Genomic DNA, 25,615 nt, shown 5'->3' with positions numbered 1-25,615 from the left:
AGAGCTACGTTTAGAGTGGTACTGTGACGGGAAGGATTACTGCTGATAAATGGCGTCGCGTTGTGATCAGCGATGAATCGCGATTCTGCAGTACGCTGGATGACCGTTGTCGGCGAATGTGGCGGTGACCTAGCGAGAGGTCCCATTCTTTTCCAACGTTTTAGGAGGGACAGAGGTGCTACTCCTGGCATCATGGTGTCGGGAGCCATCGGGTATGAATTCAGGTCATGTCCGGTAGTGATTGAGAGAACTGTTGGCGGCATAACGGTACATCACGGACATCCTGGTCATCACGTGCCTCTCGTGTGACCGTATGATGCTATTTTTCAAAAGGGCAGTGCTTGTCCACTCATGACACGTGTCTCTATTAACTGTCTGTGATATTGAGTTACTCTCATGGCCGACGTGATCCCCAAATCTGTCCTCGACAGAACATGTCGGACGTGAACTCCGTCCCAGTGCCATGCCCAGGATGCCAAGGACGAGTTACAACAATTGTGAGCCAACTTGCGTCAGGAGAAGGATACAACGGCTTTACGACATCCTTCCCAACAGAAGCAGAGCCTGCATCTTCGTCAGATGGGGCGCAACACCATACTGATAAACGGGCTCACACTGTCAAGTTCTTCATAAATTTGACTCGATTTTATATCAGGACCACTAGCCTTCACCCATAAGTGAATACTACAATCGGAATTTATCTTACAACGTCTACGACAAGACAAAGACAAACTCCCGTGCGGTAAAAGGTAGGAACCCTCAATAGCAATAATAATCTCAGAAACAGGTATAGTACGGTAAGCTAGGATTTCCCTAGTTTCAAAGGATTCCAAACCTGCTCTTCCTGCATTGTTACAAGCAACGAAAGCTACAGTTATCCATCCGTTACCCAAACTGGAAGAAGAAGAAACTTTCATTAAAGAAAAATTTAACTTCGCACCACAAAATAAAGTAGGTCCATGAATAAGAACAAATTGAGTAGTTTTACCTACTCCTCTTAGTTCATTCTTTTTAACCTTCGCAGAAGATGTCGAAGCACCAAGAGTGCCGTCCACATTGACAAGTGATTTGTAAACCAGCATTCGCCGGCGACGACGATATCATATCCCTGCCAACCGGTGAAGTTTTCATTTCTTTCCTTCCTGCCCTTCTAGGTGCTTAACTTTTTTGTGTCAGGCAGTGCATATGATGGACCTAATGATTTTGTTACGTGGGCACTAGGCGGTGTTTTAAGACACGTGCTGTGTCTATCGTTTTATCTTATCTCCTAATACTGGAGACATCCTCAGAGGCTGTAAAGAACTTCGTTAGTTTTTCGAACTGAGAAAACTTCAACAAGCCATACTGTTTAATAGTAACCACGAAACAGTCGAGACTTAACGTCATAGAACTGATGTTAAACATCACCGAGTCGTGTCGGCGTGTGTCACGGAGCTTGTACTGCGGAAGGGTTGGGGCTGTTAGTCACCAAGGCCCACAACTTTTGTACTCTCTGTAATGATTGGACTTTGATAATGCCTCAGCATCAGAGAATCGGGTTTGACGATTCCTAGATGCTACTGCTGATTTATCCGCGCTGCACTCTCGGCTCACTGAGCTTCGTTGAGATTAAAAATAACTGACGAAGTCTTCATAGGTTCTTATTATGTCTACAGCATTAGAAGACGAAACGCCAGGCACAGAAAAGTGCCTTAGAGCATGGTCTGTTGCTTATATGACAAAAATCACCGGTGATGTAAATACTGGGCTATATTGTGCGATCAATAAGAAGTTTCTCAGTGCGCACCGGTTTAACTTTTTTAACCAGGAAAGTAATCTTACATGATTCGTGGATTTGAAAGCGGCAGGGTTTGTGTGTATTTGCCGACTCATCTGCCATGATGAATACCGCGTGATAGGGGCACAATATTTTGCATACTCCACAATTTACGTTGTTCACGTACGTTTGAAAGGCACGTGTGCATCTGTTACGGTTCACCGTTTCGCCACATCGTCCTCTAACTGGGCGGTACCCGTTAACAGTGCTATGTGGTTAAAGCGTTTAGAGGAAAATGCTTTCTGGCGCGCACGGACCGCGCTCCCTCCGTTGTCACGCAACACGTCCGGTTTTCGCAGTTGGCAGTACGATGTGAAAGGGAGCACAACACGAACGCAGAACGGCCCGCGATCGAGCCGCGCCGCCAGTGCCGTGTTTAGCCGTAATTGCAGCAATTCGTCCGGCAACAGCGGCCAATTTCGTTGGCCGTTCGGATGGCAGTCAGAATTACGAATGTGTAAGAAAAATCGGCGTAATCGCGGCCGCAGCACGGGCATTAGCTGACACCGGCGCCCGCAATTGAGCTCGCCACTAATTGGAGCGTTCAGCCTCATCAATCATGAGCGTCCGGCCGTTGGACAAGCGGGTTCTGCACGCCACATCTTACCGCGCCCTCCAAGCACCACTTGCTTTTCAGCTGTTCCTGGTTTCAGTCAACTTTAGAACGATAATCTCTCTCTCCATGCGCAGTTCACTCATCGTTGACGCAGTGGGTTCGAATCCCGGCTGTTGAACAAATTTTTGTCGATGGCATTTTCGTGAAAGCTATTTAGAAAGTTTCAAGAAACAATATTTAATTACGAATCTACTAATATACTACAACTCCCTATTCGTCATCCCTGTATCGCGCACGAAGACAAATTAGACTAATAACAGAACGCACAGATGGATCTAAGCAGTCATTCCTCCAGCGATCCATACGTTAATTAAAAACGGAAGAAGAAGCCCTATAACTGGTAAAATGGGAAGTACACTCTGGTTTGCTGAGTATAGATGTTAACGTATGTGGTCATCTCTTACTTTCGCATCAATACCGCGTACAGAATCGACCCACACATATTATAAAAATGTTACATCCCTTAGCATAAGCGTAGCACTGACAAACTAGACAAGAAGATTAATTACTATTGTAAAGGAAGATGAGATAGAATAAAATATTGCGTTGGTATCGAGGTCGTTAGAGACGGAGCAAGAGTTCAGTTGGGCGATGATCAGGGATGGCTTGAACATGACCAAGAACCGTCCGAGCATTCATGTAAATCAGGATGGCCGTGAGGGGATTTTATCTCTACTCCTCCGAATAAGAGTCCATAGTGTTAAGCAGTACTCGATCTCATTCGGTGATGTATGTGACTCATGGCCTGCGTAAAAATTAGACTCGAAGCGGCTGTAGTCTGTTAAAATTTGCTTTAGGATTCACAGCTACGAAGGTTGTAGAAAATCAAACGCATCGGGCGACCGCTGAGGTTTTGCACGCACGAGCTCAGCGTCATGGTTCACATTTAACTCAAATTCTCTCCTGTCATAAATCTCCGACCGAGTTCTGTCTGGAGAAAATGAAAATATGATGTATTCCTAAGAATTTGTTCGCATAATGTTCACCTAAATTCAATAACAGGCAGTTTCTCACATGACGAAAATTCAGTAACTTCTTCGGGAATTGCATTATTGTAAACTTCCAGTGTGTCGTCTTCTAAGCTTGCTCCCGCAGATAGAATTAACTCCGTTTATCGAATAGTTTGATAGTTTGAGTGAGTTCAGTGTAGATTGATCAGCCAAAACTTTATGACCGCTGCCCACCATGACGTGGATGTCGCCTTGTAGCGTTGCGGGCATGTGACGCGGTAACAAAAGTAGGTAAGCGGACCAGATACGGACGGGGAACACCCTGGCGAAGATAAGGACTGCGATTGGGGAAATCCATTGAGATGATTGTCTTTGATGAAGCGCAGATTCTTATTACGCAGAGGCTGTGAACGAGTATCTCGAAAGCGGCGAATGTGGTCGAAAACTTGCTAGTGTTTTGAGCATCTACGGAAAGAGGTAGAGGAACATTGAAACTACCACTAGGCGCTAAATGATTGGACGTCCACGACTCTTTACAGAACGTGGGGTGCGGAGACTTTTCTGTTCTGTATAGATGGTTATCTGTGTCGTCTCTGCCGAAAGAGCACAATGCTGGTGCACGTACAAGTGTTTCGGAGCACACCGTTCATCGTACATTGTTGAACACTGAGCTCCGCAGCAAACCTCCCCCACGTCTTTCACATGTTGGCCAAACGACATCGTCAGTTACGATTGCAGTGGGCACGGGACCATCAGGACTCGATCGACGTGTCGGCCCTTCCGGTGAATCACATTTCTGCAACACTAGGTCGCTGGTCGTCTCCACAGATGCCGTCATCGAGATGAACGGCGTCTCGGAACGTGCATCGCGCCACGGACGCAGGCTGGTGGAGCAATGTTATGCTGTGGCAGACATTCTCCTGCACTTGCGTGGGACCTGTGCTAGTGACCGAAGGCACGCTGACAGCTGTGAGCCACCTGCATCCCTTCTTGTTTTATATCTTCCCAGGCGGCGGTGTTATCTTTCAGCTGTGTAACTTTCCGTGTCTCGGGGCAAGAACCGTGCTAGAGTGGTTTGAGGAGCGTTATAGTGTACTGACGTTGATGTCTCGGCGACCAAATTCGCCTGACGTAAATCCTATGGAACCCATCTGGGTCGCTATCGGGCGTCATCACCGCGTACGCAGTCAGCGGCCCGTTATTTAAGCGAATTATATGACCTGTGCATAGACATCTAATGCCACATACACTATGCGATCAAAAGTAACCGCACACCAGACTGCAAATGACTTACAAGTTCGTGGCGCCTACCATCGGTAATGCTGGAATTCAATGTGGTGTTGGCTCACCCTTTGCCTTGATGACAGCTTCCACTCTCGCAGGCATACGTTCAGTCAGGTGCTGGAAGGTTTATTGGGGAATGACAGCCCATTCTTCACGGAGTGCTGCACTGAGGAGAGATATCGATGTCGGTCGGTGTGGCCTGGCACGAAGTCGGCGTTCCAAAACATCCCAAAGGTGTTCTATAGGATTCAGGTCAGGACTCCGTGCAGGCCAGTCCATTACAGGGATGTTGTTGTCGTGTAACCACTCCGCCACAGGCCGTGCATTATGAACAGGTGGTCCATCGTGTTGAAAGATGCAATCGCCATCCCCGAATTGCTCTTCAACAGTGGGAAGCAAGAAGGTGCTTAAAACACCAGTGTAGGCCTGTGCTGTGATAGTGCCACGCAAAACAACAAGGGGTGCAAGCCCTCTCCATGAAAAACACGACCACACCGTAACACCACTGCCTCCGAATTTTACTGTCGGCACTACACACGCTGGCAGATGACGTTCACCGGGCATTCGCCATTCCAACACTGCCATCGGATCGCCACATTGTGTACCGTGATTCGTGATTCCACACGACGTTTTTCCACTGTTCAGTCGTCCAGTGTTTACGCACCTTACACCAAGCGAGGCGCCGTTTGGCATTTACCGGCGGCGTGTTGTGTGGCTTATGAGCAGTTGCTCGACCATGAAATCCGAGTTTTCTCATCACCCGCGTAACTGTCATAGTACTTGCAGTGGATCGTGATGCAGTTTAGAATTCCTGTGTGATGGTCTGGATAGAAGTCTGTATATTACACATTACGACCCTCTTCAACTGTCGGCGGTCTCTGTCAGTCAACTGACGAGGCCGGCCAGTATGCTTTTGTGCTGTATGTGTCCCTTCACGTTTCCACTTCACTATCACATCGGAAACAGTGGACCTAGGGATGTTTGTGAGTGTGGAAATCTCGCGTACAGACGTATGACACAAGTGACACTCAATCACCTGATAAAGTTCGAAGTCCGTGAGCTCCGCGGAGTGCCCCATTCTGCTCTCTCACGATGTCTAATGGCTACTGAGCTCGCTGATAAGAGTACCTGGCAGCACAATGCACCTAATATGAAAAACGTATGTTTTGGGGGGTGACCGGATACTTTTGATCACATAGTGTACCTCCATAAACCAACCAAAAAACTGTGGGATCCCTGATACGCAGAATCAGTGATGTATTTCGTTCCAAAGACGGACAAACAAGCTGTTAAGTAGGTGATGATAATGTTTGGGCTCATCTGTGTATACGCGTGTGTTCTGTGCGATATTTAGCAAGTCTGCTCCGCACCTCCACGTGTTAGTGCCCATGTGGCATTCGTAAAGTAATTGCGAACAGAGTATAGCTTTGGCCAGGATGTCCCCAAGGGCGCCGCGTCCTTGACCACGTCGCTGACTCACGTGAGGCTGCTGCGGCTGCATCCGCGGCCTTCCGCCTGGCGGTCACGACGCGCTGGGGCAGAACCGGCGCGGCGCTCGGCCAACCTCGCGTCGTCCATAACCCGTATAATGACTCGGCAAACTGCCGCTCAGCCTCGCTGCCGCTCACGTGCACCGCGCCTCATATCATTCCCGTTGTGAAAGCTCAATCGACGAGCGATGGCGATTCCTGTGGAGTATCATTTCAGCTTGAGCACACTGCTCTCTCTCCTTCTCCGCGAACACTGGAATCGAGCTGTTCTGCCGGTTGGAACAAACAGTAAAAACATTCGTACGAGGGCGAATGTACGTTTCCGGACTTGGGAACGAAAGACTGTGTTTGTTAGTGAAAACTACTTTAGTTTTCGACGTAGACCAATTTTAGCTCAATGTACTTTTCCCAATGGTTTTCCATAGTTAGATACAAATCCGGGAGTACGAAACTGTAAGGTATGCAAAACACCCATTATGGCTGACGTTACCTGTTCATTGGGATCAACATATTTTCCAGCAACAAAATTTCTATAGCTGATGGAATTTGGAAGAATCTGAAGAAACCAAATCCGATGGTTGGTTCAGATGGCTCCAAGCACTATGGGACTTGAGGTCATCAGTCCCCTAGACTCACAACTGCTTAAACCTAACTAACCTAAGGATAGCACACACATCCAGGGCCGAGGCAGTATTCGAACCTGCGACCGTAGCAACAGCGCGGTTCCGGACTGAAGCGCCTAGAACCGCTCGGCCACAGCGGCCGGCCAAATTTGATGAATGTGGAGTATTTTCAAATAATTTTTGACATCAGTCGGTTTTGTTTTGTAAACAAATCTTTATAGAACTAATCCAGTGTTGCTTTTTTAATACAGACCTAGGGACGTTCCAATGTCAGGTTCGATTTGGTGTTTTTATCAGGGCAGATACCTAAAAATGTATTGCTATCTCGATTAATTAGAAACAAAAATATCTTTACCGGAAGTATTGCAAGATAGTGATTGCGTATGTATTTTCAAGCTTTCACAAAACGAAAATTATGCTTCCTTTTCATGGGTCGCCTTGAGTACGAAAGTAAATACAAAGGTAAGAGGAGCATCCGTCTACTCCCATGTTTTTGCGGTCATTCAGTTGGCCCCATGGAGCGAGGTGGTGGAGTGGCAACACACTGGACTCGCATTCGGGGGACAGCGGTTCAGATTCCCCTCCGACCACTCTGAATTAGTTCTTTGCGTAAGGTGAATGCCAGTACGGCTTCTTTGGAAAGGACATCGCCGATTTTCGTAGGTATCCTTCTCCAGGCATAATTACACCGTCGGGATGTTCAACCGAAATTTTACTTCCTTCAGTTTCCAATGGTAGAGGACTACAGTAGAACTGGGTACTCATTGCCCCAACTGCTGCAAGTTAAACAGTAAGAAGAATCGCTTGTGACTCCTAGAAAACACCGACAAATGAAATCGACTTTACGCTCTTTGATGCCGGCAGACCGATTTCCACTTTCCGTTCTGATTGCTATTTCATTTCTGGCTTCAAGGGGTGGGCGTACGTGTTATCCGCACTAACATATTATTCCACGAAACAGTCTGTGGCCTACTTTTTAACTGGTTCCAGTATTGCCGAGAAATTTGTTTCCGCATTTGTTTCTAGTCAGAATTCAACAAATTCCGTGTCCATGTCGTACAAAAGCGTTTACAGTTCAGTCATGTAAAATGTGCTGTACTCTCTTATTATATGCAATTTCTCGATGTTTCATTCGATGGTTGCAATTTCCGGGACATCTTTCGAGTCATTAAAAAGTAAGAGTTATGTTTAAATTTAGTACCCTAGAGAAACTGAAGGAATGGACACCTTGCAGGACTTCACCAACTTAGATGAATTTACGATTACGATGAAACGTCCAAAACGAAGTATTTTATGACGGCACTGTATTTCACTATTTCCATTTAAACGAAATGCGTGTATTACCTCAGAAAATAACATAAACGAAAATATTCCAAAAGTCGAGCTTACTCCGTACTTTCGTTACACCTGAACAAGCACCAACACAACTAAAACAAAATTTCGTTGATGTTTACGCCATCTTTGTATTAAGCGATAACTTTACGCCAATGCAAGATATTATTCCTCCATCCTCTACCTTCTGACAGTGAAGTTGTCTATGATAAAATATGAATGCAACAAAATTTGTCCAAAATCCGACGCAATTGTGTTAGAACGTCGTTAAGCATAACCATTGTCAAGAAACTTGTGTCCTCCTCTGTCTCATATACCTAGTTTAACGTCTCACAATTAGAATTTGTGCACATTACCATAATGTATTTTTCCATCGACTCGCAAACTAATAACGCTCATTTGTGAACGGGATAGGAGTAACTTGACATAGAATCCAGCTTGCACCGAAAGAGGTACGAACATTGGGGTGTCTCCTAAAGACCGTAATTGTCAATGTGCTGGATGTCACTTCTGCCAGATAACCTGTGTGGATCCCGATATTTTACGTTGTTTTGCCAAGCGAGTCAACATTGCTCTTAAGACGATGTACTCGTACTCACGAAACAGTTGTACTGAAATTCTCGGCCATACAGACAGATTTAGGTTGCACGTGGTTTCTACAGAACATTTCAGATGGTTTCTTGAACGAGACGAAGGCTAACTCGACTTGTCTAAGTCGAGATGCAACACAAAAGAAAGAAACAAGCAAAGATGCTCCCCACAGCAGTGCAATTAAATGCGACAAAGTAAGGGACGTTAGACTGACACTGTCAAAAGTAATATCTGCCGTGGAATGACAGATGCGTGCCCCTGCCAAGAGGACGAGGTTATCACTGGTACACTGAAATACTCTGATGCTCTTAGGCATGTCTGGCGCGAGATACTAGTTAAAAATCCTTGCCCACAACAGGCAGGATAAGCTTTACAGTGATTACAGTAATCGTAACAGAAGTTGAATCGTTCACGTTTGACAGTGGGTCTGAATGGTGCTGGGGAGACGTCAGCGACTGCTAGACGATCTGCACGCTACCATCACTCTTGTTCTTTCTCTTCTGCGTTTCTGTGATGGTGCGGTGGAAACGTTCAGTGTGCCTCATATTGTAAGAACCTGCAAGGCTGCATACTTGTAATTTCGATTTCACTGATTTGTAGCGTTCGTGTCGCGTGATGCGCCCAGGGAAGCAGGACGCAGGAATAACGATGCCCCGAAGATACATACCCTTACGTTGTGTCGAAACTTGTTACAGAATTGTCAGGAGAATAACAGATGATAAGAGAGCCCTGTGCAGCAAAACCTCCAACGCTCACGTTACAGCACCCCATAAATTTTACAGCCTGCGCCGAGAGCGCCCGCTCCTTTTAATATTGCCGTGTACTAACGTCTCGCCCATTACTCATCGCCGCTATCGCAATCCTTTAGGCTACCGCCGACAGCACTCACCGTTTCGTTTTTTCATAGTAGCAATAATAGTAGCTCTGCGTGTTCCCCGCGCTTTCAGAGGACAGTTTGGTTGTCTCGCTGTTACTCGACTTCAACATTTCTTTGTGGCTCCTACTACTTGCCCCACTTCCATTTTTATGTACCTCTTTTTTGTTTTGCTGCAACCACTGTATATTAAAAAGAGGAACCACGGTTCTTTGCGTGTTGTGGACAGGGCTACTACATCTGTTGAAAACCTTTGTTATGTCAGTTCATGACGTTCTTGTAAAGTGACTTCCACTAACGACATTTCTAGTAGAAATGTTCCCGAACTAACCTCATGTCAAGCATCTTCATTTTGTTTCTTATAGACATGCCATAACTACGGATACATTATAAGGTTTGGTTTTACAAAAATTCTCACTCTTTTGAGTAATGAACTATCTTCTAAGAAAACCATAACTAGTTTTGAGTCAGCACTCGTCTTCAAATGACTGTTTAGGTATCGTTTCGTAGTTTATTTTTGCCAGTTCATACTAATCGCCTTGCCTGTGGTATAATGGGTCTGCAGAGAAATTCAGCTGAGCTAAGCCAGATATGGCCGGAACAAAGAATTACATACACTAAATCATGGAATATATGACCTCTTCTCTGCATGCAACTCTCCTGGTACAGAAGTACTCATTCATATTGCGGTCGATCACACCTTTAATGTGCACCTAAGCCTCAAGGCCTTTGGGGTGTATTTCCTCTAGCCTCTTCACAATATTCATGACTCTGCAAAAGCGTATTCCCGTGTCGAAACAAGATGCCCCTTTCATGAAATTATATCTAAATCGAGGTGTCCGTACTGATTTTCAACAGTGCTCCTCCAGAGTACTAAAGGATTGGAAGAAGATCAACGTTTCATGTTCCGTCGACGGCGAGACCGTTGGAGAGCCGACATATGTGATTGAGGAAGAGTGAAGAAGAAAATCAGTCGTGTCCTTTTCTAAGGAACTGTCGCGGCATTTGCTTTCAGCGATTTGGAGAAGTCAAAGATAGCTGGACGGGAGTTTCAACCGGCGTCCTCCCGAATGTGGGCCCATTGTCTTAACTACCGCAGCATCCCCCCCCCCCCCTCCCCCCGAGAGATTTTTCGGCGAACTGTGTCCTAACGTCTCTACTATTAGTCTGGAAATGGGAAAAACCTGGACTGCTGAAGGATTGTGGCAGACGTGTTACGACAAACTGCGTGAGTCAGTTTTCATTCTCGTTTTGACTGTTTGAACTGGCTCACTCTAATATTTAAATTTTTATAACTTGAAAAGAGTACAGACTCATACATCCAGCTTAATTCTAAGTAATGTCGGTTCTGGTGTACCGAATGATTGGCAACAAAACGAGAGAAAGACAGGTGTTCATCTAAAACAAAGTCGCGCAACGAGAAAATGGTGAAATGGACAGATTTAAATGACTGAAATATTTTTTAACTGTTACCTTTAGCTTGAAATATCCTCTGCGTGGCGGTACTTGCAAATGAAGATCGCTGGTATACTGTATACTTTTTTCTTTATTTATTCATCATCTTTTTGTCAATTACGGTATTGAAGATAATAATTAACCGTTTTTAATCTTTATAATAAAAATGTAATACTACACTGAGGGAACGGAAGTCATGGGATACCCGCTAATATCGTGCTGTCGGACCTCCTTTTCGCCTCCGGCGTAGTGCAGAAACTCGACTTGGCATCATGCTGCCTCTATTACCATCCATAATTGCGAAAGTGTTGGCGGTGCATGATTTTGTACATGAAGTGACTTCTTGATTATCTCCCATAATGTTGTATGGGATACGTGCCAGGCAATCTGGATGGCCAAATCATTCGCTCGAATTTACCTAAATGTTCTTCAAACTAGTCGCGAATAATTGTGGATCAGTGACATGGCGCATTGTCACCCATAAAAATTGAAGCGTTGTTTGGTAACGTAAAATCCATGAATGGCAGCAAATTGTCTCCAAGTAGCCGACCATAACCATTTCCACTCAATAATCGGACCCAGTACATTCCGTTTAAACACAGCCCCATACCAGTATGGAGCCACCACCAGTTTGCAGAGTGACTTGTTGACAATTTGGGCCCGTGGATTCGTGGGGAGTGCGCCACACTTGAGCGCTACCATGAGCTCTTACTAACTGCAAATCTGAACTCATCCGACCAGACCACGGTTTTCCAGTCCTTCAGCGCCCAGCAATTATGATCACGAGCCCAGGAGAGGCGCTGCAGACGATGTCGTGCTGTTGGCAAAGGCACTCGCTTCTGTCGTCTGCTGTCATAGCTCAAATTTCACCACACTGGCCTAAACAATACGTACGTCCCACATTGATTTATGTGGTTATTTCACGCAGTGTTGCTTGTCTGTTGGCAGTGACAACTTTACGCAAACGTCGCTGCTCTTGGTATTTACGTCAGTGCCATCAGCCACTCCGCTGTCTGTGGTGAGATGTAATGGTTGAAATCTGGTTATTCACGGCACACTCTTGACATTGTCAATATCGGAATATTGAAATGTCTAACGATTTCCGAGATGGAATGTCCCATGAGTCTAGCTCCAATTACCATTCCGCGTTCAGTGTCTTATTTCTCGTCGTACGGCCGTAATCGCGCGGGAGACTTTTTCACACGAATCAGCTGAGTACAAATGACAGTTCCGCCAGTGCACTGCCCTTTTGTACTTTGTGTGGGCGATACTACTGTTATCCCATGGCTTCTGCCAGCTCGTTGTACATTGCTAAACTCCTACAAGATGGCTTACTGACTTGTTGCGGGGAGCGGCCAAGAGAAAACCGCAGGTCTGCTGCTAGTTGTGGAGTTCGGGTGTTGAGAAAGTGAAAGCTGCAGTATGCATGTAAGCATATCAGTACATACACACTCCGAGGGGGACGGGGCGGAGACGGCGACTAATCCAGAACGTCCACAGTGCGTAATGTTCTCACTGTGTTAATTGGAGAGAGGTATAGAATTTAACCCAGGAATTTGGAGCACTATCTAGTGGACAGGCGTATGTCAGTCTACAGCGACGAAAGTTCCTTCCATCAACGGGATTGGAATCAGTGCTCTCGGTCTTTGCGACCTCTTCCGCGGACATTAAATCTGCAGACTGGTCGCTAGTGAGAAAAGGAGGTCACTGTTTGGGCAAATGGAGACTGCTCCGTTAACTTTGCGAATAGCGGTGCGCATTTGGTGAGTGAGGACGCGGGTTCAGGAAGAGGTCTGTACCTGACTCACTGTGCCCCGACATGGCGCGCAATCGAGACGGCGAGGCAATGGGCGCGCGTCAGACGTGACGCCACGGCGGAGGGGGCGTGGCCAGCGCGGGTCGACGGCCTGCGTGCCACGTGGCGCCAAGGTCGCGCCGGCCGCCGCAGGCGCAGTCGCGTGGGCGGCTGGCGTCGCGGCGCGTCGCGTAGCGCGAGCCCGCAGGCAGCAGCACCGGCTCGGAAGAAGAAAAATAAAACACTATATAGTAGGGATGGGAAAAACCGATACCGGTATTTCAGTTCTGAATAACCCGTATTTTTGGGTATTTGTTTGGTCTCGGTAACAACAGGTATTTGTCTCTTTTACTGATAAAACCATTATATCAATTTGTCACAATAGTGGTGCTAAAATTTTTGGTTTCAGATTTTTTTATGGTGTTGGGACAGCAACCAGCCACAAATTATGTTTTTGTGGCTGGTTGCTGTCCTAACACCATCAACATTTGTCTTAAAATAACAGCCACGGTCTCCAACCATGTCATCATGTGACAAAATTGCAATTTTTTTTTTTTTTTTTTTTTTTTACAAACACGTTTGGTGAGGTGCTTTGTGGCTTCTGAAAGGTTGATACCGTTTTTGTCAGGTTGATATCGTCTTTGAATGGTACAGTTCTGATGAAAGAAGTCAACTTACAGATCAACACATTATAGAACGATTATTTATGAACAGATTGGACGATAAATATTCGCCATTGGATTAATTCATTATTGAAATTTCAATCACTGTCATGTAATTGTTCCTGCTTTGCCCACTATCTAAGTTGTTAATTTGAATTTTTGATACAGCATTTTTGGTTTTGTCAGCAAAAAAATCTGTTGTATTCAAATTCCCGTTAAAAAGTGAAGCTACATATTTCATTAAAAAACTGTTTTTTTTTCATTCGAAATAAAGAGAAAAAACGCAGCAATTTTTACACAAGAGTTTATTGTTTGGCTACTATTTCCATGAAATAATAAAAAAGGAATTTATGCCATCAGTAATAAACTAAAAAGTTAACAGTTCATTCAGTCTATAATAAAAACAGAAATTAGTCGATCTGTTGCCTGCGTCTATATAATATGTGATTATCTGCTTGTGGCCCTCAGAAACGGACAACTTAACACGAAAAACAGAGTTCTCCAATCTTAGTTTACACTCAGCACTGAGTACTCATAATGCTTTAATAATGTGGTATGATTCTCGATCACATTGTGATTTTTTTTACAGAACCCCCATTACTTTCTGGTGGACGGACTAAATTTTCTTTTATTTATCTATTTTATTTGATATTTTAATTCTATGTATCCTGAAATGTATAACCCAGAAGTCTGCGGGAGTCGTAGAATTTTGCAACTTTTGTCTACGTTTATTGTTGGAAATAACAGCAATAAAAAAACCGAAAATCAGTTATTTCGGAAACCAGTTATTTTGGGCGGTTTTAACTGTCAGGTTGAACTAGAGGTGAAGGTATCCGGTGTAACCGAAAACCGGTTGTTTCAGCGATAACCGCCGTCCCTGTGAGTAATATTCATGGGTGACAAAAACTTGATCGTCTTGGGTCTGACCACAAAAAATTAGCGAAATGTTCGAACCTCATAGTATAGGATATATTGTATTTATTTATATTGATTGTATTTTGTGTTCTAAGTAGTCTTCAGGGACAGACAGTAGAGATTAGTGGTAGTTAGTAACAGTTGGCCGGCCGAAGTGGCCGGGCGGTTCTAGGCGTTACAGTCTGGAGCCGCGCGACCGCTACGGTCGCAGGTTCGAATCCTGCCTCGGGCATGGGTGTGTGTGATGTCCTTAGGTTAGTTAAGTTTAAGTAGTTCTAAGTTCTAGGGGACTTATGACCTCAGATGTTAAGTCCCATAGTGCTCAGAGCCATTTGAACCATTTTGAAGTAACAGTTGTGATAAAAAGGACGAGGTAGAAAGTTGTAGTATACGATCAGGAAATATTAATTCTATAAAAATTGTTTTATCGTTACACGTTGTTAAAATAAACGATAGCGAGAGGGTTCAGTGTATCGCAGGTAAATACCGCAGTCACGTTCAGTGCAGTTTGTTTATGCTTTTAATAGTTCATCAGTAACCGTTCGAAACCGGTAACAGCGGTGTTTGTGTAAACAAAAAGCGTTACTGGCAGTGGCTGATTGCTATTTACTTCTTTGCAAGAGTCAGTTTCCGCTTTGTACATAGCCACTGTCTCAAAAATTTCAGTTTTCTACGAAACAGCAGGGAAAAATGTTTTTGTTCCATTTGCCATTAACACTAAAGTACTATGTTTTATTTGTGATAATACAAGTATTGAACTACGGTATAAAGTTTTTAACCGGTAGAACTGTCATCAACAAAAATCACTTCTCTTATCTTTTATATTTTGAAACTGCAGAGGAAAGCATAGCTTGGCACAAGGACCATGTGCCATCTACTAACGCATGTTTGAAAGACTTTCTCCATGGTTTGGCACCTTGATCAAATCTAGGAACATGCAAGAGAGTACAGAAGATTGCGTTTTGTGAAAACATGGCGCTTAAAACGTTTTCCATTTCCAATCTTCAAATGTTCTGTTGGCAATGATACGTAATTTTATTTTTTGGGACAAATGTGATTTATTTTGTCTGGGTGGCGAACCGCAGCTCAAGAGCATTTGAAAACAAGTATTTCAAAATCATGAAGAATCGCCAGTAAAATAATATTTGCTACTGGTTTCTACATTCTCATCATATTCATGTATCTCGTAGCTACGTGCTTCGTTCTTGCCGTGATCTCAAATAAGTTAAAAGACATCCTACATCACTTTGGTAGGTAACAGTCCACATTAGCGTCGAAATGGTACATAAATTTATTCGAGCTTGTTCATATTCATGCACGAGTACCACGAAACATGGTTTTGCATCTGACAGTGGACAAAAATTATCAAAAATATTTTCCGCTCTACGTAGGTACCGAGTCAAAAGCGCATGAAAACATTAAGTCCTGGGTCAGCCCGAGGGATTTTTGTCTCTTATCTCCTCATATACGCCTGGCGAGGATTTTGTCTGTGTAAAGTACTAAGTTGCGCCTTGGTTCGGAGTTCACGTTCACATGTTCACGCCGGCGTGTCCCACGCTAACTCCTCCCACCTGAACAAATGATATATCACATGTTTGTGATTAACAAGTGTAAAATTATTTTATGTGATCACTGGTTGTTTTAAAATTCGAAATAATTGGAATATGCGGCTTTCAAAATTAAATATAGACATATATTAAAATAGTAGCGTAGGGCGTTGAATACGATTACCGCCCCACGGCGAGAAACAGGAAAAGCAACTGCATCAGATGAACGAAAGCATGAAGACGCTCGCCGCCCCACAGCGAGAAACGCAGTTCTCAGCACCGGAGTGAAGGTGTTACTCCAAGTTAAGTTAACAGCATAACTGAACGTGGAAGACAATTTGGTCAGAGACAGTACGTCTACGCGTAGTAAATGTGTTTGCTGTTGAATTCGCGCTTCGAAATGGGAACAGCCTTAGATTCAGTTGGGAACAACGAAACGAAACAACGTATTCGCCAATGCGTATGCTGCACTACAGTACTGGTTAATCATAAAAAATAACGGCGGGGAGGGGAAACCGCAATCTTCCGATTTATACGTATGCTACGTTATTCCCTTGCCAATTAAGGCGATGCTGGGCAGGCAGTGCATTGCTTCTTTTCAGCTGAGAGAATTTATATAATACGCATACATAGTTTTTAAAAAATTTGAAAGTATAAAATACGTACATGTTTTCAAAAATTACAAAAGCAGATGGTGATAAATTGAAGATGTTAAGTAAAATATTATTGCCTTTTTTAAAATACAATCAAATAACAATCGTCTGTAAAAACACCACTTCATTGATATTACAGGAAATAAACAGTAGGTGTAGAGGTTTGATGGAGCGAGAATGTTTCTAAATGAATGTGGGATGGAAGAGTGGGAGGGGGAGGACCCAGAAGAAAGAGTGTAGAAAGGAGCGGATGGAAGCTAAACTGGCGGGGAGGGGCGACGATGAAGAAGAATACTGTATCATGGAGAAGTACTCTGTTAAAGTTGGAAAGACTGATAGATCTCTGGGCAGCTTTCGTAGTCAGGTGGGGGGAGACAAAGTTTCATTGAGACAGGATGTGGGTAGTGAGTAAGTATAAGGTTCGGAGATGTGTCGATACTAACGGGGCAGAGTGCAAGCGTTAATAATTAGGACTGAAAATATAGGGTGATTATTGTCAAGTGTAGGATATCCAAAGGTCGACAATGTGGGAGAGGATAGAGGAGAAATTAATGTTCATGTAGGAACCTCGCGGGGAATTGTAAACAGATACAGAAAGCGAGAGGGAGTGCACGGCGTTCGAGGATTTGGAAGGAGTGGTAATAGTTTGGTGGAGCGTGAATACAGGCGACAATGGCAAAATAGAAAATATGTCGCAGTAACTTAAATCTATTGTGGATTTGTTGTTGAAAGACTAGCAGGTGCGCTTTCCATGTATGTTTACGCTCGGCGGTTAGTCCGAAATATTTTAGTGTGTTAGTTCATCAGATAGGACTTACGTAAATACGAGGTGCATTCAAGTTCTAAGGCCTCCGATTTTTTTTTCTAATTAACTACTCACCCGAAATCGATGACACTGGCGTTACTTCTCGACGTAATCGCCCTGCAGACGTACACATTTTTCACAACGCTGACGCCATGATTCCATGGCAGCGGCGAAGGCTTCTTTAGGAATCTGTTTTGACCATTGGAAAATCGCTGAGGCAATAGCAGCACGGCAGGTGAATGTGCGGCCACGGAGAGTGTCTTTCATTGTTGGAAAAAGCCAAAAGTCACTAGGAGCCAGGTCAGGTGAGTAGGGAGCATGAGGAATCACTTCAAAGTTGTTATCACGAAGAAACTGTTGCGTAACGTTAGCTCGATGTGCGGGTGCGTTGTCTTGGTGAAACAGCACACGTGCAGCCCTTCCCGGACGTTTTTGTTGCAGTGCAGGAAGGAATTTGTTCTTCAAAACATTTTCGTAGGATGCACCTGTTACCGTAGTGCCCTTTGGAACGCAATGGGTAAGGATTACGCCCTCGCTGTCCCAGAACATGGACACCATCATTTTTTCAGCACTGGCGGTTACCCGAAATTTTTTTGGTGGCGGTGAATCTGTGTGCTTCGATTGAGCTGACTGGCGCTTTGTTTCTGGATTGAAAAATGGCATCCACGTTTCATCCATTGTCACAACTGACGAAAAGAAAGTCCCATTCATGCTGTCGTTGCGCGTCAACATTTCTTGGCAACATGCCACACAAGCAGCCATGTAGTCATCCGTCAGCATTCGTGGCACCCTTCTAGATGACACTTTTCGCATTTTCAGGTCGTCATTTAGGATTGTGTGCGCAGAACCCACAGAAATGCCAACTCTGGAGGCGATCTGTTCAACAGTCATTCGGCGATCCCCCAAAACAATTCTCTCCACTTTCTCGATCATGTCGTTAGACCGGCTTGTGTGAGCCCGAGGTTGTTTCGGTTTATTGTCACACGATGTTCTGCCTTCATTAAACTGTCGCACCCACGAACGCACTTTCGACACATCCATAACTCCATCACCACATGTCTCCTTCAACTGTCGATGAATTTCAGTTGGTTTCACACCACGCAAATTCAGAAAACGAATGATTGCACGCTGTTCAAGTAAGGAAAACGTCGCCATTTTAAGTATTTAAAACAGTTCTCATTCTCGCCGCTGGCGGTAAAATTCCATCTGCCGTACGGTGCTGCCATCTCTGGGACGTATTGACAATGAACGCGGCCTCATTTTAAAACAATGCGCATGTTTCTATCTCTTTCCAGTCCGGAGAAAAAAAATCGGAGGCCTTAGAACTTGAATGCACCTCGTAGTGAGGTGGAAGTTTCGAAGGTAGAAGCTGACGACTTTAGGGGGTGGTCCAAAAACTCGCGCGGATGAGGAGGAAAATAACGAAAGCGTAGCGCCCAGTGTGGGGATTCCCATATTTATAGGCGGCTATTTGGGTACGCGGCTGGTTCTTTTCGCGCGGGTCGCCGCTGCGCCTCCGGCCGCCCGCCCGGCGTCGCGTCACGTCGCGCCGCGTCGCGTACCCCTTTGTCGTTTTCACGACTGAGCGGCCGCACAAAGGACAGGAAAAGCGGCGAGGCTCGCAGGCACAAAGCCGGGTTGAGAATGTCACGCCGCCGGCCGCCAACCAATCGATCGACGGAAAGGTTGCCGGCTCTACGGGATAGTGTGGGGATTCAGACGTTAAAGTAACCTCTGGCGTGCCACAGGGGAGTGTTATGGGACCATTGCTTTTCACAATATATATAAATGACCTAGTAGATAGTGTCGGAAGTTCCATGCGGCTTTTCGCGGATGATGCTGTAGTATACAGAGAAGTTGCAGCATTAGAAAATTGTAGCGAAATGCAGGAAGATCTGCAGCGGATAGGCAGTTGATGCAGGGAGTGGCAACTGACCCTTAACATAGACAAATGTAATGTATTGCGAATACATAGAAAGAAGGATCCTTTATTGTATGATTATATGATAGCGGAGCAAACACTGGTAGCAGTTACTTCTGTAAAATATCTGGGAGTATGCGTGCGGAACGATTTGAAGTGGAATGATCATATAAAATTAATTGTTGATAAGGCGGGTACCATGTTGAGATTCATTGGGAGAGTCCTTAGAAAATGTAGTCCATCAACAAAGGAGGTGGCTTGCAAAACACTCGTTCGACCTATACTTGAGTATTGCTCATCAGTGTGGGATCCGTACCAGATCGGGTTGATGGAGGAGATAGAGAAGATCCAAAGAAGAGCGGCGCGTTTCGTCACAGGGTTATTTGGTAACCGTGATAGCGTTACGGAGATGTTTAACAAACTCAAGTGGCAGACTCTGCAAGAGAGGCGCTCTGCATCGCGGTGTAGCTTGCTCGCCAGGTTTCGAGAGGGGGTGCGTTTCTGGATGAGGTATCGAATATATTGCTTCCCCCTGCTTATACCTCCCGAGGAGATCACGAATGTAAAATCAGAGAGATTAGAGCGCGCACGGAGGCTTTCAGACAGTCGTTCTTCCCGCGGACCATACGCGACTGGAACAGGAAAGGGAGGTAATGACAGTGGCCTCCGCCACACACCGTTGGGTGGCTTGCGGAGTATAAATGTAGATGTAGATAGGACAGCTCCCGGCAGCTACTTCTGCACACAACACAGACGTGCAGTCCTCCCACGCCCGCACTTATCCTGTGACAGTCATAAAACGTTCTACTGTCAACATCTGCGAAAAGGTTTGTTTGCCGTCGTGAGTTCACAGGATGCAAAATTGCGATGTTGCCCATGCGTCTGACTGCAGTCATCGATTAATATGGACTATCCTGCGATATAGTAGATAGGCGCTTTAGAGGGGGAGCGGTTTAGAACAGAAGGGGAAAAAAGTGCCATGGTAAGTGACTACTATCGGCAGGAGATCTCAAATGGTTCAAAAATGGCTCTGAGCACTATGGGACTTAACATCTGAGGTCATCAGTCCCCTAGAACTTAGAACTACTTAAACCTAACTAACCTAAGGACATCACACACATCCATGCCCGAGGCAGGATGCGAACCTGCGACCGCAGCGGTCACGCGGTTCCAAACTGAAGTGCCTAGAACCGCACGGCCACACAGGAGATCTCGAATTGATTCCATGTTTATAGATATCCCGAGGGCTTTTGACACGGTTGTCATAGGCAGCTTATAATCAAATTGCGTATTAAGTATCGTCTCAGTTGTGCGACTAGATTGTGTCAGAAAGTTCACAGCTCGTAATAATCGATTGAAAGTCATCGAGTAAAACGCAAATGATACCTGGCGTTACCCAACGAAATGCTATAGGCCCTCTGCTTTGCCTAATGTATATAAACGATGTAGAAGACAATATACGCAGCCCTCTTAGATTGTTTGCAGATCATGCTGTCATTTACCGTGTAGTAAAGTCATCAGAAGACGAAAATCAATTGCAAAACCACTAACACACGATATCTATAAGGTGCGAAAAGTGACAGTTGTCTCTGAATAAGCAAAAGTCTCTGAATAAGCCAAAGTATGAGGTCTTCGACTCGACTACTCAAAGGATTCCGTTAAATTTCCTTTACACGATAAATCACACAAATCTAAAGGCTGGGAATTACAATTACGAACAACGTAAGCTGCAACGGTCACGTAGACAATGTCGTGGAGTAGGCAAACCAAAGAGTGCGTTTATTGGCAGAACACTTGCAAGATACAAGTCTGCTACAGAGAGTGCCTACAATACGCTCGTCCGTCCTCTAAAACAAGAGAAATCAGAGCTCGTATGGTAAGATTTATGAGTGCTCAAATGAAAGGTGCGAAACGTCGTAACAATCAAACCACTTGAAATTTGCATATGCCGCTTTGGAATAAGTTAGTGAGACATCTAAGGACGCGAATGTATTATCGTAACCGCCCTCTAAAAAGTACAAAGCTGTGTCCTCAGAAGCCATGTTGATGCTCACAGTCTTTTTCGACGTCCCAGACCCGATACACATCGAATACTCGAGCACAGAAAAACACTTACCACTGATATGTACTGTGAGACACACTGTAGCTTACGCAAATCCATCAAGAACAAACGGTCTGCGGAGAGGGTGATTCTGCTCCAAGGTAACGTGCGTCCACATGTCTCCAAGGTCACACGAAGTTCAAGTGGGATCTGTTTGAGCATCCGTCTTACAGCCCGGACATGTCGCCACGAGACATACGTCTGTTTGGTCCGCTAAGAAACATTTCTAAGGGAAGCGCTTCAACTCGGACGACGAACTGAAGATCACGGTTCAGGTCTGGCTTCTGTCCTGAAACAGTCACAGGAATTCTGGGAACAGGGAATTCTTCGGGCCGTGGAACAGTGGGGTACTTGTGCTCAGGCCTCCGGTGATTACTTTTGAATGAAGACTTCAGTTATACCCACAGTGTTGTGCCGTACCTCATGACTTGTATAGTTTCTGCTTCTTTCCATCGGAAACCTCTTTCAGTGTACCATTTTGACCAGAAGAAATCGCGACTGTTGTAACGGAAGTAAACAGTATAAACGCAGGGTAGCTGAGTGCACTATGTTTCCAACCATGAACGGGACAATGCTGCTTCTGCACACTGCTGAATGTGTCAATATGCCATGGGTCATGTCACACTTAGTCCGTGCGCACATTGCCATTTTACGGCAAGAAAGATTGTCAGCACGGCAAGTTACTCGCATAGTTGGCGTACAACACAGCGAAGTCATTCGAACATTGAAGCGATGTTGTGAGACATAAAATATTGCACATCTCTTAGTGATCGTCCGTGGTGAACATCATCAGATTATGACTGCTAACCACATATGGCTCGTAGGTATTGCAAGGCAAGTGGGAGGGCTGCGTCGACCTAGACAGAACGGAAACGCCCCAACACAATCAGTGTGTCCTCTAGGTATCTATTACGGACAATAGTGCGCTCCTTCCAGCACTGGACTGCGTCGTTCAAACGACCGCAACACTGAATTTGTCTCAACCAGATCTTCCATATTAGCGCAAAAACGCTAGCTCCGGTTGTATTTTTAGGATTTGTCAGTCAAGTGACAAAGCAGAGAGCTACGCGTTTGCAGTGCCACAGTGCAACGTTTTTTCTTAGTTGTGTTCTGCCAAATGGTTCAAATGGCTTTGAGCACTATGGGACTCAACATCTGAGGTCATAAGTCCCCTAGAACCTAGAACTACTTAAACCTAACTAACCTAAGGACATCACACACACCCATGCCCGAGGCAGGATTCGAACCTGCGACCGTAGCAGTCCCGCGGTTCCGGACTGCAGCGGCAGAACCGCTTCTGCCAAATCCTAGGTTTCCGTGGAGATCAGTCAAAGTTTCTGCGTAACTTACGTGCCTGCCTTTTTTTATAACATACAAGAAAATGACTTAGGAAACACAAATATTAATGCCTCTAAAACTTTGAAAGTCTTTAACAACTAACCGTGATTAATTTTGTACTCACAGGTGTTCGGCGAGCTGTTTCCATTTTATGCACAATAGTTCGACGACTGACGGAGACGTCTTCTGCAGGCGTTGCGGTCTGTGCTGATATATGTACTAGCTCTCTGAATTCCAACCACTCAGTAATTTGAATAGTCCGTAGAAATACGATGCGGACAGCGTATGCCCGTCTACGAGGGTTGGAACTTGAATAGTGGCAACTATTTATTTACAGCTCGTACAAAATAGATACGTGTTTCGAAGTTTTACTGCCCTTCAAGGTGTCACCAGCATTGTGAAGTCGTAGGATGCCAGTTGTGTTGACAGTTCGAGTGGCGCGGTCTATTGCCTGACGAATTTGTAGCAGTTCTGAAGCGAATGCCGTGAAGTGTTTCCTTCAGTTTAGAAATCGAGTTGAACTTACGAGGGCTTAAGTCAGGGGAGTGCAGTAGGTGGTATATAGCACTTAGCAGCCTCATCAGTGAAACAAATCAGTAACAGCTTGCACCTGCAGAAAGTGTCATCACTTCTGTCTCTATGCTATGGGTTGAATCAAAACGCCGTCTTCAGTCCAAACCCCAGCGTCCACCGCCAGTACCTTCTCTGGTTTTTGCTCTTGAGAAAGACAGGGCTCTCATTCCTCCCCATACATTCAAACGCCTCATTGAAAGCGCCCCCAAGCAGAGCTGAAGCCATTATAAAGGAGAAAGTCCACTGATAGTTTTTCTTGTACCTTTGATCAGCTAGTGTATAAGGGAAATGCGAAACAGGATTCTCAGCTAATGTGTCGGGGGGAAGAAAGAAAAAAAAAAAGAAAGAAACTGCAACAGAACCTGTAATGAGAATTCAACGTTCATTCATACAGCGCATGTTAAGTATAGAACTTTGTAGTATAGGTAGCCACAGCCGTTAAAGCTCATAATGAAATTGGTGATTTATTTATCTTCACAACCGGATTCGCTGCATTACAACAGCATCCTCAAGTGAAAACAGTGTCACATTAGCGCACCACGACGCTCCCAACGTTTGTAACGATAAATTAAACCCCTGAAGAGGGGAAGTTGTCAGAGTAAATACACACCCGACCGCCGTCCATGCTGTGCCATTGCAGTCACCACCACAGGTGCGACATCGCATTAATCGCTCAGATGTCCTGTTTTATTTGTTTTGACGACTTCCTCTCTTCAGGGTTTGATTTTTGACTACGAGCATTGGGGACGTCTTGGTGCACTAATGTGACACTGTTTTCACCAGAGTATGCTGTTTTAATGCAGCGAAACCGGTTGTGACAACAAAGAGATCAGCAGTTACAGCTGTCTTGAGGTTCATTTTACTGCCATTCACATATGTTAAGTACACTACTGGCCATTAAAATTGCTACACCACGAAGATGACATGCCACATACGCGAAATTTAACCGACAGGAAGAAGATGCTGTGATATGCAAATGATTAGCTTTTCAGAGCATTCACACAAGGTTGGCGTCGGTGGCGACACCTACAACGTGCTGACATGAGGAAAGTTTCCAACCGATTTCTCATACACGAATAGCAGTTGACCGGCGTTGCCTGGTGAAACGTTGTTGTGATGCCACGTGTAAGGAGGAGAAATGCGTACCACCACGTTTCCGACTTTGATAAAGGTCGGATTGTAGCCTGTCGCCATTGTGGTTTATCGTATCGCGACATTGCTGCTCGCGTTGGTCGAGATCCAACGACTGTTAGCAGAATATGGAATCGGTGGGTTCACGGGGTTAATACGGAACGCCGTGCTGGATCCCAGCGGCCTCGTATCACTAGCAGTCGAGATGACAGGCATCTTATCCGCATGGCTGTAACGGATCACGCAACCACGTCTCTCCCTGAGTTAACAGGTGGGGACGTTTGCAAGACAACAACCATCTGCACCAACAGTTCGACGACGTTTGCAGCAGCATGGGCTATCAGCTCGGAGATCATGGCTGCGGTTACCCTTGACGCTGCATCACAGACAGGAGCGCCTGCGATGGCGTACTCAACGACGAATGTGGGTGCACGAGTGGCAAAACGTCATTTTTTCGAGTGAATCCAGGTTCTGTTTACAGCATCATGATGGTCGCATCCGTGTTTGGCGACATCGCGGTGAACGCACATGGAAGCGTGTATTCGTCATCGCCATACTGGCGTATCACCCGGCGTGATGGTATGGGGTGCCATTGGTTACACGTCTCGGTCACTTCTTGTTCGCATTGACGGCACTTTGAACAGTGGACGTTACATTTCAGATGTGTTGCAACCAGTGGCTCTACCCTTTATTCGATCCCTGCGAAACCCTACATTTCAGCAGGATAATGCACGACCGCATGTTGCAGATCCTGTACGGGCCTTTCTGGATGCAGAAAATGTTCGACTGCTGCCCTGATCAGCACATTCTCCAGATCTCTCACCAATTTAAAACGTCTGGTCAATGGTGGACGAGCAACTGGCTCTTCACAATACGCCAGTCACTACTCTTGATGAACTGTGGTATCGTGTTGAAGCTGCACGGCCAGCGGTACCTGTACACGCAATCCAAGCTCTGTTTGACTCAATGTCCAGGCGTATCAAGGCCGTTATTACGGCCAGAGGTGGTTGTTCTGGGTACCGATTTCTCAGGATCTATGCACTCAAATTGCATGAAAATGTAATCACATGTCAGTTCTAGTATAATATATTTGTCCAATGAATACCCGTTTATCGTCTGCATTTCTTCTTGGTGTAGCAAATT

At 45.2% G+C, this 25,615-nt stretch overlaps 1 protein-coding gene across 3 annotated transcripts in view; it reads left to right on the top strand.

The window, feature by feature from the left end:
- The window catches only part of LOC126458068 (ski oncogene), a 633,895-nt gene that overhangs the window by 564,926 nt on the left and 43,354 nt on the right, over positions 1-25,615 (top strand). The gene's annotated exons all lie outside the window — the stretch shown is intronic.

The sequence above is a fragment of the Schistocerca serialis genome, chromosome 2 (genome assembly GCF_023864345.2).
Source record: "Schistocerca serialis cubense isolate TAMUIC-IGC-003099 chromosome 2, iqSchSeri2.2, whole genome shotgun sequence".
NCBI lineage: Eukaryota > Metazoa > Arthropoda > Insecta > Orthoptera > Acrididae > Schistocerca > Schistocerca serialis.
Note: the sequence above shows the minus strand (reverse complement) of the source record. Positions and strands in the feature narration are given on the sequence as shown.